At 40.2% G+C, this 14,041-nt stretch overlaps 1 protein-coding gene across 11 annotated transcripts in view; it reads left to right on the top strand.

Annotated features, from left to right (window-relative positions):
* Positions 1 to 14,041, top strand: part of NCOA1 (nuclear receptor coactivator 1) — a 503,045-nt gene that overhangs the window by 276,763 nt on the left and 212,241 nt on the right. For 7 of the 11 annotated variants that reach the window (XM_073673867.1, XM_073673866.1, XM_073673865.1 and 4 more), the window contains exon 1: positions 2,526 to 2,659. The exons of 2 other annotated variants lie outside the window; for them this stretch is intronic. The gene's annotated coding sequence lies outside the window, so the exon portion shown is untranslated. 2 more of the 11 variants (XM_073673860.1, XM_073673859.1) reach the window with 2 other exon arrangements.

Raw genomic sequence — 14,041 nt, 5'->3', positions numbered from 1 at the left:
CAGATGACTACCTGAGCTGTGGATCTCTGCTGCTCCTCAGTGACCATTGGCCTCTTGGCTACTTCTCTAATCAATGCTCACCTTGCTGGGAATGTCAGGTTAGGTGGACGGCCATGTCTTGGTAGGTTTGCAATTGTGCCATACTTCCAAATTTGGATAATGGGTTGAACAGTGCTCTGTGAGATGTTCAAAGCTTGGGCTATTTTTTTTTATAACCTAACCCTGTTTTACTTTTTTCCACAACTTTGTCCCTGATCTGTCTTGTGTGTTCCTTGGTTTTCATGATGATGTTTGATCCCTGATGTTCTCAAGCAAATACAAACAAATATAAATAATTAGAAAACATGGCTCATTTCCTTTACAAATTACAAATACTACTTAGTGTTGGTATCACATAAAATCTCCAAAAAATACATTTAACTTTGTGGGTGTAACGTGGAAAACTTCATGGGATATGAATGCTTTTTCAAGGCATTGTATATGCCTGTACATACATGCAGTATTATAGTAGTTATATTCTTGTACATAGGAGCAGTATTATAGTAGTTATATTCTTGTACATAGGGGCAGTATTATAGTAGTTATATTCTTGTACATAGGAGCAGTATTATAGTAGTTATATTCTTGTACATAGGAGCAGTATTATAGTAGTTATATTCTTGTACATAGGAGCAGTATTATAGTAGTTATATTCTTGTACATAGGGGCAGTATTATAGTAGTTATATTCTTGTACATAGGAGCAGTATTATAGTAGTTATATTCTTGTACATAGGGGGCAGTATTATAGTAGTTATATTCTTGTACATTGGAGCAGTATTATAGTAGTTATATTCTTGTACATAGGGGCAGTATTATAGTAGTTATATTCTTGTACATAGGAGCAGTATTATAGTAGTTATATTCTTGTACATAGGGGGCAGTATTATAGTAGTTATATTCTTGTACATAGGGGCAGTATTATAGTAGTTATATTCTTGTACATAGGGGCAGTATTATAGTAGTTATATTGTTGTACATAGGGGCAGTATTATAGTAGTTATATTCTTGTACATAGGAGCAGTATTATAGTAGTTATATTCTTGTACATAGGGGGCAGTATTATAGTAGTTATATTCTTGTACATAGGGGCAGTATTATAGTAGTTATATTCTTGTACATAGGGGGCAGTATTATAGTAGTTATATTTTTGTACATAGGAGCAGTATTATAGTAGTTATATTCTTGTACATAGGGGGCAGTATTATAGTAGTTATATTCTTGTACATAGGGGCAGTATTATAGTAGTTATATTCTTGTACATAGGAGCAGTATTATAGTAGTTATATTCTTGTACATAGGGGGCAGTATTATAGTAGTTATATTCTTGTACATAGGAGCAGTATTATAGTAGTTATGTTCTTGTACATAGGAGGCAGTATTATAGCAGTTATATTCTTGTACATAGGGGACAGTATTATAGTAGTTTTATGAACTGAGTGTAAAGATTTGTCTTTTGCGTCCCACATGCCGCACCTCTTTTCATATATTAGGGAGTCTGAAAGTTTTCTATGTTATAGCACATAATTCATTTTTTATGTTTTATATTTTATTGGATGTGACATATCAAAAACTTGAACATATAAATCTTTTTACGGAAATCGCCTGTAGAGCAACCTTGGTTTTTACAAGGTCATAACAAACAAGTTTCATTTGTGCAAAAGTTCAGAAAGGTTATGGGAAAGAACTTTCAAAAATCTGAAACAAAATAAAGAAATATAAAAAAAAAAACAAGTAACTAGTTAAAAGAAGTCCAAGTTTCTAATAACAATGTCATCAAAAATCTATATTGATCATTGAAATATAAAGTGACTAAGATTTTAGGTTTATATGTTTATTAAGTTTTTAAAAAGAATGATGTAACTTAATATTTGGTTCATTTTCTTTTTACTTTTTTGTGGATGTTACAAAATATACTAAAGTATAAAAAGAAAAAAAAAATAAATACATTGTATTAAAAATATGTAATTGAAGTTAAATTAAAAAGAATAATATATTTTAATATTTGGTTAATTTTCTTTTAACTTTTTGTACAAAAGGAAAATAAATACAATTAAATTAATTTTATTTAAAAGAAAAGTTTATTTAAAGTAAATAAAGTTTTCTTTTTTTTCTTTAGCACGAAATGCAGAAGTTTTAAAATGGTTCTGAAGGAGAATGACGGAAGGCTTTTTGCCTGTTATGCATATTTTTCAGGAAGAGTTACATAATGTTACACTGTTGTTAGTAACGTTATGCAATAGAAAAGAGAAAATAAAAATCTCCAAAGCTTTTTAAAATAAAGAATAAACTAAAATTGAAATTGAAATTTAAGCAAAATATTCTTCAACATTGTTCGTCACGTAAAGTTAGAAAGAAAAAAGGTCGAGAATTTTTTTTTTTATGGAGGCAAAGCAAGGCTGGCCCTTTAAAAGGCGTGGAACTGCAGGTTCTGTGATGCAATTGTAAACACTATGAGTAGGAACTTGTGTAGCCAGTTTACCCAGAATTCTCTGGGAAGGAGGTTGAAAAAAAAAAAAAAAAAAAAGCCAAACGTTGAGAGAAGGAAGCAATATACAGGACAGCCTCAATGACAAAGCAGCCTGCCCCTATCAGCGATCCGCAGAGAAGACTGGGCAAATGTAAGATATTGATCGTCTTTTTCGGAGAAGGGGGGACATTCTAGGGTTTTGCATTTTGGAAGAGTGACCTGGATGCAACGGTTATTCTTTTGCATTTTTCTACGAGCGTGCAGGCGGAGCGAGCAGACGTATGGAAAGGGGGTAAAGTATGGATTGGAGCCATGTTTATGCCGAAGTTACAATGCTGATTGTGCACGCCTGACTTGAGCTGACATGCTGGCGGGGTTCTTGGAACGAGGGGTAGTGGTGGGGTAGTGGTGGGGTGGTGGTGGTGGGGGGCGTTATTAAATAAATCCGGTGAATTTGTGACTATTGAAGCTTTTGCATTTTTTTTTGCAATTTTTCGTTTTTGCATGCCTACTGGACGAGGGCTCAGACGTGCCTCGCAGCTCAGCGCGACATGTCGGCCCGGCTGGAAGCGAACGAGGGGTAGTGGTGGGATGGGGGGGGGGACGTTATTAAATAAATCCGGTGAATTTGTGACTATTGAAGCTTTTGCATTTTTTTTTGCAATTTTTCGTTTTTGCATGCCTACTGGACGAGGGCTCAGACGTGCCTCGCAGCTCAGCGCGACATGTCGGCCCGGCTGGAAGCGAACGAGGGGTAGTGGTGGGATGGGGGGGGGGACGTTATTAAATAAATCCGGTGAATTTGTGACTATTGAAGCTTTTGCATTTTTTTTTGCAATTTTTCATTTTTGCATGCCTACTGGACGAGGGCTCAGACGTGCCTCGCAGCTCAGCGCGACATGTCGGCCCGACTGGAAGAGAACGAGGGGTTAAGGGGAGGATAGCGATGAGGTTGCTAGACGCGTGATGATTTTTCAGGGTTTCAAGAGTTAAAGGGGGTCTCTGAGGCGACTTAATCCACAGACGGGGGGGGCCAACAGGGGTAGTGGAGGCATGAATCGAGATTTTTTTTTCGGAGATTACCTTCCATGTGCTGAAGGTTAAAGTGTTGAGAGCTTTGCAGACCTTTGAAATTGGGTATTAACCATTTGCGTGCTGCATCGCTGCGAAGAACTTGTTTCCCAGTGGCTGAAAAGAAAGGGGGCAAGAACCCTCCCTTCCAATGGCACTTTGAATGACAGGTCTAGGGCAATGTGGTTGGCATTGATTCTTTTTTAACCCCTTCATCTCCAGAACGGGACTGTGGATTATTACTCTTTTTTTTTTTTAACCCTTTAGACTTTACAAAAATCACTGTTCAATAAAGAATTGAACACCCCCCCCCCCCCCCCCCCCACCCCCTCTCTGGCAGAGGAAAGCGTAAGTAGGCCAGTGCCTGGCTTCCAGAAGATTAAAGTGTTTTGAATCATCTCCAGCACCCAGTTTAACCCGTGCAATGCCGACTGGCCTTGAATTTTTCTCGCAGGAGCACTTCAGCCTTGGTAACCACATGCGTGCCAGGCAGGTGCAATGAAAGGAGGTCAGGTTCTGTGGAAGGTAGTTTTTTTTCCCTTTGGGCAAGGTAATTTTAACTCTTTGATGGCTCTTCTTGTCCAAAGCCAGAACGTTTTCAAAGTTGTTTTTTTTTTCATGCATTCATGAGTTGAATAGTCATGCGGTGACATCGGGGGGAAAATGCTGGGAGTTGTAGTTGTAGAACTCTGGGCTCGACACATTTGCTTCACTTTGTTCTGACTTTTTTTTTTGGAATGCAATGAATCAATGTGATGCTTAACTGTGAAGTTGTTGACGGCTGCACCGTGTGTTCTGGGATAGAGTCTTCAGTCGCTGTCACTTTGTATCATCCTCTGGGGACGTATCGATCTATGTATATGTTTATAACCGTTTTAACCCGCAGATATCTATTTGTGGAGCAGTGCAGAGGTTGCGATCACTTAATACTCAACCGTATTGAGCAATATCCTGCAGCATTTCGGGATTGTGTTTGCAAAGAAATATTAGGTTGACACTGTGATAACTGTACAATAATGTATATTTATCTAAAATGTATCCATGCTGAATAACAGAACCTCGGAGGTCCGTACATGGAGTAATGTCACCTTGCAAAATGATTTCAGAATGTACAGTGTATACCACAGTTTAGTAATAGTGGGTGCCAATGTTGTATGTCCACCAAAGATGGTATGCCCAAGTGCCCCAAAGGACCGTCTACTGCGTAGGAAAAGAACACTTCTGTCAATGGCAAGATAGTTTGGGGAACTTTTTACAAAGTTTTTTTTGGGGTTCATAAAGTTTTTGCTGCTTTCTTTTAGAGAGGGAGGATTTTCTTACGTAATTTCATTTTATATTATAAGGTTGACTTTCCCTGCCTTCTCTTTAACTGAAGTTGGCAGGCACCCAGGGACTACTGTAAGTTTGTTAATCAGTAGAAACAATGTTGCACACTAAAATATGGATACAAAAGTAAGAAAAGTACTTTTAAGACGACATACATGAAGTGATATCAACCTTTGGGCCAAAGGCTTGATGACTTTTGCTGTGCCGGCCTCAGCCTAAACACCTCATGGTAGCGCATCATGAGATTTTATGATATTGACATATGAGAGGGGTGACCCATAATTGCCTTGGATTGTTTCTCATGTGACAACTGCATGGATTTTGACAACTTGACACAAACTTGACATGTCTTGAAGGGTCAAGCTGCCATCAACATTTGGCTAGGAGGTTACTCTAGATGTGAATTTCTCATAAACAATGCATAGCATTATTATCAAACTATAATTTGTAACATTGTGCACCCTTCAGTGAGCATTTAGGAACTCGTTAGATTGACACAGGACAAAAATTTGTTGGTGACTATGAGCTATCATCTTCACTGAGAATCAAAGGGTGCCACCACTTGGAAGAGACGTGTAGACATTTATTTGACCCTTTAAATGTGTATCTACTCAGTAAGAATTTCAAAAATATATCAGCACTGCAAAATATCCATAATAAAATGTTAATCATTAAGAGAAAATATCAAGCATTTGTAATTATCTGAAACACTTGTAATTACACACAGGAATGTTGTGAAATCTCTGTACAAGTATTTTTTTTTTTTTTGTTAGAAAGAAGGGGCTAATTAGGACCCCATGGCAGTTCCATCAGGTGCAAAAGTCTCATCTTGGTACTGGTTAGTAACCTGCCTGTGATTGGCTGCCCCTAGTGCTCTAAAATAAGAAATAATATGAAATATTATCTGTTATATCACAATAAAGATACACAAGAATGATACAATTTTTAAAGTTATATTTATATGACAAAGAACTCTAGAATTATAACAAAATAAGCCTTTTTGTGGGCTGAGCAATGCCCTGGACTTCAACGCTACTACTATTAATATCAGTACATCTAACCCTATTATTTAATTTGGAGTAAGTCAATTGGTTTGTCATTAAAACCTTTTCAATGATGGCAATGCTATGGAAAGGGAACCTGTTACAAAGTTTGCACTGGGGATCATAGATTGTTGCCATTTACTTTTGGGGAGGGAAGAATTTTTATGTTATTTCATTTAATATTAAAGGCTTGACTTCACTTGCCTCTTCTTCAACTGACATTGGCCGGCACCAATGGACTACTGTAAATTTGCTAATCTGTTGAAACATTGTTGTACACTAAAATATGGATAGAAAAGTAAATAAAGTACTCCTAAGGCAACACATATGATGTGAGATCAACATTTGGGCCAAAAGCTATATGACTTTTGTTGTTCTGGCCTCAGCCTAAACACCTCACGATTGCATTATAAGATTTTATGATATTGCCATGTGAGAGGGATGACCCATAATTGCTTTGGATTGTTTCTCATGTGACAACTTGACGCAAACTTGAAATGTCTTGAAGGGTCAAGCTGCCATGAACATTTGGCTTGGAGGTTATTCTAGATGTGAATTTCCCATAACCTATCAATAGTATTTCTATCACACCATAATTTGTGAAATTGTGCACCCTTCTCTGCTATTTCTGGAAATTGTTAAATTGAAACAGGACCAAACATTTTTGGGGACTTTGAGTTGTCATCTTCACTGAGAATGAAAGGGTTTCACCACTTAAAAGAGATGTGTAGACAGTTATCTGACTCTTTAAATGTGTATCTACTCAGTAACAATTTCTAAAATGTATCAGCACTGCAAAATATCTATAATAAAATGTTATTTAGCCATTAAGAGAAAATATCAAGCATAACACTTAAGATTACACACAGTAATGTTGGGAAATCCCTGTAAGTAATATTTCAACTATCCCTTGGAAGAAGGGGTTGATTAGGAACCCATTGCAGTTCCACTAGGTGTAAAAGTCTCATCTTGGCACTGGTTAGTAACATGCCTGTGTTTGGCTGCCCCTGGTCTTCCAAAATAATATGAAATATTATCTGTTAGATCACAATAAAGATATAAAATATGATACAATTTTCTAAATTATGTTTATAAGCCATAGAACTCTTGCATTTTTATGGGCTAGGCCTGCCCTGGACTCCTATGTTACTACTAGTAACATCAGTACACTTAACCCCATGATGTCACTTGGAATAAGTCAATTGGTTTGTCATTAACACCTTTCCACTGATGGCACTGCTATGGGATCCAACACTAGGCCTTTCTGTCTGTCATGGTCAGAAAAAGAAGCTGTAAGTTATCTCTGCTGTGTGGCAAATGCATGATTCTTTATTCCCCTCTAGCATCAAGCATGTTTAAAGGGCCCGTAATCCCATGCATTAAATAAAGAATAACATTCATACACAGTTCTAAAAGTTTCCATACATTGACAGATCCTGAATGTGTACAAACATTTCATATGTAACTGAGTACAAGGTATTTTCTATGCTATCAACTATTTCCTGCTTGCAAGAGACTGACTGGCTGTTGTGTCCTTCAAAGACATTCCTGAGCAGGAAATTTACTGTACGTAGGAAAATATTTCCCCCCTCAATCACAGATTCCATGCAATTAGCTCAGTTCATGGAACTTGTTATGTGATTAGAGGTTCCTTTAAGGCCACTTTTTAGGATTTTGTATAAGTTACTTAATTCATTTTCTCGGGGGCACCTGGCTAGTAGGATTGCAGTATAGACAAGACATGGCACTGCTATGGAGCCCAACAGGTGCAGAGGCCAAACTGCAACTCACATTCCTAAATTAGTATTTTGGATAAGGGCATTTAGATGTTTTATGTTCCATGTACCTCAGGATTATTAAACTAGATGGCATAAGAGTCAGTGGTGTGCATCGTGTGTGTTCTGAAGGGAAGGTTTTGACATAACACAGGCGTGTCAAACTCGGGCCCGTGGGCCAAATCTGGGTGGTTATATTTGGCCCACGATACCAGAACCACCACCCCTATGTGGGGCCCATTATTCTGTATGGAGGACTATGTGGGGCTATTATTCTGTATAGAGGACTATGTGGGGCCATTATACTGTATGAAGGGCTATGTAGGGCCCATAATACTGTATGGAGGACTATGTTTGGCCCATTATTCTATATGGAGAACTATGTGGGGCCCATTATTCTATATGGAGAACTATGTGGGGCCCATTATTCTGTATGGAGAACTATGTGGGGTCCATTATACTGTATGGAGTACTATGTGGGGCCCATTATTCCGTACGGAGGACTCTGTGGGGCCCATTATACTGTATGGAGGACTCTGGGGCCCATTATACTGTATGGAGGACTCTGGGGCCCATTATACTGTATGGAGGACTGTGTGGGGCCCATTATACTGTATGGAGGACTATGTGGGGCCTATTATACTGTATGGAGGACTATGTGGGGCCCATTATACTGTATGGAGGACTATGTGGGGCCCATTATACTGTATGGAGGACTATGTGGGGCCCATTATTCTGTATGGAGGACTATGTGGGGCCCATTATTCTGTATGGAGTACTATGTGGGGCCTATTATACTGTATGGAGGACTATGTGGGGCCATTATACTGTATGGAGGACTATGTGGGGCCCATTATACTGTATGGAGGACTATGTGGGGCCCATTATACTGTATGGAGGACTATGTGGGGCCCATTATACTGTATGGAGGACTATGTGGGGCCCATTATACTGTATGGAGGACTATGTGGGGCCCATTATACTGTATGGAGGACTATGTGGGACCCATTATACTGTATGGAGGACTATGCGGGGGCCATTATTCTGTATGGAAGACTATGCGGGGCCCATTATACTGTATGGAGGACTATGCGGGGCCTATTATACTGTATAGAGGACTATGTGGGGTCCATTATACTGCATGGAGGACTATGTGGGGTCCATTATACTGTATGGAGGACTATGTGGAGCCCATTATTCTGTATGGAGGACTATGTGAGGTCCACTATTCTGTATGGAGGACTATGTGGGACCATTATACTGTATGCAGGATTATGTGGGGCCCATTATTCTGTATGGAGGACTATGTGAGGTCCATTATTCTGTATGGAGGACTATGTGGGCCCATTATACTATATGGAGGACTATGTGGGCCCATTATACTGTATGGAGGACTATGTTGGGCCCATTATACTGTATGGAGGACTATGTGGGCCCATTATACTATATGGAGGACTATGTGGGGCCCATTATACTGTATGGAGGACTATGTTTGGCCCATTATTCTATATGGAGGACTATGTGGGGCCCATTATTGTGTATAGAGGACTATGTGGGGCCCATTATACTGTATGGAGGACTATGCGGGGCCCATTATACTGTATGGAGGATTATGTGAGGCCCATTATACTGTATGGAGGACTATGTGGGGTCCATTATTCCGTATGGAGGACTATGTGGGGCCCTTTATACTGTATGGAGGACTATGTGGGGCCATTATACTGTATGGAGGACTATGTGGGGCCCATTATTCTATATGGAGGACTATGTGTGGCCCATTATACTGTATGGAGGACTATGTTTGGCCCATTATTCTATATGGAGGACTATGTGGGGCCCATTATACTGTATGGAGGACTATGTGGGGCCCATTATTCTGTATGGAAGACTATGTGGGGCCCATTATTCTGTATGGAGGACTATGTGTGGTCCATTATACTGTATGGAGGACTATGTGGGGCCCATTATTCTGTATGGAGGACTATGTGAGGTCCATTATACTGTATGGAGTACTATGTGGAGCCCATTATTCCGTATGGAGGACTATGTGGGGCCCATTATACTGTATGGAGAGCTATGTGGGGCCCATTATACTGTATGGAGGACTCTGTGGGGCCCATTATACTGTATGGAGGACTCTGTGGGGCCCATTATACTGTATGGAGGACTCTGGGGCCCATTATACTGTATGGAGGACTATGTGGGGCCCATTATTCTATATGGAGGGCTATGTGAGGCCCAATATACTGTATGGAGGACTATGTTTGACCCATTATTCTATATGGAGGACTATGTGGGGCCCATTATTCTATATGGAGGACTATGTAGGGCCCATTATTCTGTATGGAGGACTATGTGGAGCCCATTATTCTGTATGGAGGACTATGTGGGGTCCATTATACTGTATGGAGGACTATGTGGGGTCCATTATACTGTATGGAGTACTATGTGGGGCCCATTATTCCGTATGGAGGACTATGTGGGGCCCATTATACTGTATGGAGGACTATGTGGGGCCCATTATACTGTATGGAGGACTATGTGGGGCCCATTATTCTGTATGAAGGACTATGCGGGGCCCATTATACTGTATGGAGGACTATGCGGGGCCCATTATACTGTTTGGAGGACTATGCGGGGCCCATTAAACTGTTTGGAGGACTATGCGGGGCCCATTATTCTGTATGGAGGACTATGTGGGCCCATTATTCTGTATGGAGGACTATGTGGGGCCATTATACTGTATGGAGGACTATGTGGGGCCCATTATACTGTATGGTGGACTATGCGGGGCCCATTATTCTATATGGAGGACTATGTGGGGGCCATTATTCTATATGGAGGACTATGTGGGGCCCATTATTCTGTATGGAGGACTATGTGGGCCCATTATACTGTATGGAGGACTATGTGGGGCCATTATACTGTATGGAGGACTATGTGGGGCCCATTATACTGTATGGAGGACTATGTGGGGGCCATTATACTGTATGGAGGATTATGTGGGGCCCATTATACTGTATGGAGGACTATGCGGGGCCCATTATTCTATATGGAGGACTATGTGGGGCCCATTATTCTATATGGAGGACTATGCGGGGCCCATTATACTGTATGGAGGACTATGTGGGGTCCATTATACTGTATGGAGGACTATGTGTGCCCATTATACTGTATGGAGGACTATGTGAGGCCCATTATACTGTATGGAGGACTATGTGGGGCCATTATACTGTATGGAGGACTATGTGGGGCCCATTATACTGTATGGAGCATTATATGGGACCCATTATTCTGTATGGAGGACTATGTGGGGCCCATTATACTGTATGGAGGACTATGTGAGGCCCATTATTCTGTATGGAGGACTATGTGGAGCCCATTATTCTGTATGGAGGACTATGTGAGGCCCAGTACACTGTATACTGGTTGGCCCGCGACTTTGCCCACATTTTTCATTTTGGCCCTCTGCGTTTAAGTTTGACATCCCTGGCGTAACATGTTGAGGGCACATATAGGAAGACAGGGCCTTCTTCTGACATGAATCTTTCTTATTAAGGGTTGACAGACATTAAGGAAAAAATTGAGACTTATAGATGCCTTTTGGAATAAACTTTTGGTTTCTGGATACTTTACGTGTTTTTGGCCTATTTTGCACTATATTATATGTCACTATCGCTCTCTACTACTGAGCTATAGGCATTCAGAGAGCTGCCATATAGTGTCTGAAGACTATATAGTTAAATGTCCCTCTTGTCCCATACTACAGAGTCATAGGCATTAGGAGAACTGCCATATAGTGCAGAAAGACTATATAGTGTCCCTCTTGACGCTATACTACAAATCCATAGGCATTGGGAAAACCGCCATATAGTGCATGAAGACTATATAGTTACATGTGTCCTTCTTGATCCTTACTACAGAGCTATAGGCATTCAATGTGCCGCCTTATAGTGCATAAAGACTATATAGTCATGTGTCCCTCTTGCTCCATACTGCAGAGCTATAGGCATTCAATGTGCCGCCATATAGTGCATAAAGACTGTATAGTTACATGTGTTCCTATTGCTCTATACTACAGAGCTATAGGCATTCCTTGTACCGCCATATGGTGCCTCTGTATAACTTTGTTTTGCCTCTTCCCAATTCTGGGGTGAATACCTTGTTGTGTGGAGCTGATGGATTCTGACATGCTTTTGTATAGCAGTAATGTAAAGTGTGAGGGTCATTATGGCGCCACAGACCTTTATTGACACTTTATTAGAGTGCAGAGTTCCTGCAGAGCTATAATACCGCTCTATATTTCACTATTAATCCTTTTATTATAATATGGTTGTTTCTAAACTTTGTTCCTGGGTAAAGTCTACAGTTTACCCTCTGCTGAAGAATCCTGGGAGCGATAATTGTGATAACGTCAGATTATAATGCGGCGACGAGACCGGAGGCACGGAGGAGAATGAGAGCAGACGGAATAAGACATGGCCGATCTTACCCGGGCACCTGGGGAACAACGTCATGTTATAAGAAGCCGGGCAGTGATCGCATGATGTCACCGGATGAGGTCACCGGGTGATGTCACCGGATGATGTCACTAGATGAGGTCACTGGATGATGTCAATAGGTGAGGTCACTGGGTGATGTAACGGATGAGGTCACTGGGTGATATCACTGGATGAGGTCATTGGATGATGTCATGGGTGAGGTCACTGGGTGATGTAACGGATGAGGTCACTGGGTGATATCACTGGATGAGGTCATTGGATGAGGTCATGGGTGAGGTCACTGGGTGATGTAACGGATGAGGTCACTGGGTGATATCACTGGGTGATATCACTGGATGAGGTCATTGGATGAGGTCATTGGATGATGTCACTGGGTGATGTCACTGGATGAGGTCATTGGATGAGGTCACTGGGTGATGTCACTGGATGAGGTCATTGGATGAGGTCACTGGAACAGGTCTTTGGATGAGGTCACTGGATGATGTAACTGGATAATGTGACGGGTGCATACATTTGGATTTCTGCAGCTGATTCTCCAGCAGATATCCATGTGTATGTGGCCTAAGAAATAGATTTCACGTTTGAATACTCGCTGTGATACTAGAAAACTAGGCGGAAAGCGGAAAAAGAGCCAATGATGGTGTAACTGCAAAATATTACTTTACTTAATGCTGAGTATAGTTGTGTGACCAAAGTATTCCTTCACATAGTGATATGGAGCATGCTGGTATAACCTGGGCATCGTCTTTATGCAAATATATAGATACAGCTGGTATAACCCGGACATCTCCTGTATATAATTATATATGTACAGCTGGTATAACCTGGGCATCTCCTGAATATAATTATATATGTATAGCTGGTAAAACCTGGACATCTCCTGTATATAATTATATATGTACAGCTGGTATAACCTGGGCATCTCCTGTATATAATTATATATGTACAGCTGGTATAACCTGGGCATCTCCTGTATATAATTATATATGTACAGCTGGTATAACCTGGGCATCTCCTGTATATAATTATATATGTACAGCTGGTATAACCTGGGCATCTCCTGTATATAGTTATATATGTACAGCTGGTATAACCTGGGCATCTCCTGTATATAATTATATATGTACAGCTGATATAACCTGGGCATCTCCTCTATATAATTATATATGTACAGCTGCTATAACCTGGACATCTCCTGTATATAATTACATATGTACAGCTGGTATAACCTGGGCATCTCCTGTATATAATTATATATGTACAGCTGGTATAACCTGGGCATCTCCTGTATATAATTATATATGTACAGCTGGTATAACCTGGGCATCTCCTGTATATAATTATATATGTACAGCTGGTATAACCTGGGCATCTCCTGTATATAATTATATATGTACAGCTGGTATAACCTGGGCTCTCCTGTATATAATTATATATGTACAGCCAGTATAACCCGGACATCTCCTGTATATAATTATATATGTACAACTGCTATAACCTGGGCATCTCCTGTATATAATTATATATGTACAGCTGGTATAACCTGGGCATCTCCTGTATATAATTATATAGGTACAGCTGGTATAACCTGGGTATCTCCTGTATATAATTATATATGTACAGCTGGTATAACCTGAGCATCTCCTGTATATAATTATATATGTACAGCTGGTATAACCTGGGCATCTCTTGTATATAATTATATATGTACAGCCGGTATAACCTGGGCATCTCCTGTATATAATTATATATGTACAGCTGGTATAACCTGGGCATCTCTTGTATATAATTATATATGTACAGCTGGTATAACCTG

The sequence above is a fragment of the Phyllobates terribilis genome, unplaced genomic scaffold (genome assembly GCF_046119375.1).
Source record: "Phyllobates terribilis strain yellow unplaced genomic scaffold, ASM4611937v1 Scaffold_3__8_contigs__length_932513732, whole genome shotgun sequence".
Taxonomy (NCBI): domain Eukaryota; kingdom Metazoa; phylum Chordata; class Amphibia; order Anura; family Dendrobatidae; genus Phyllobates; species Phyllobates terribilis.
Note: the sequence above shows the minus strand (reverse complement) of the source record. Positions and strands in the feature narration are given on the sequence as shown.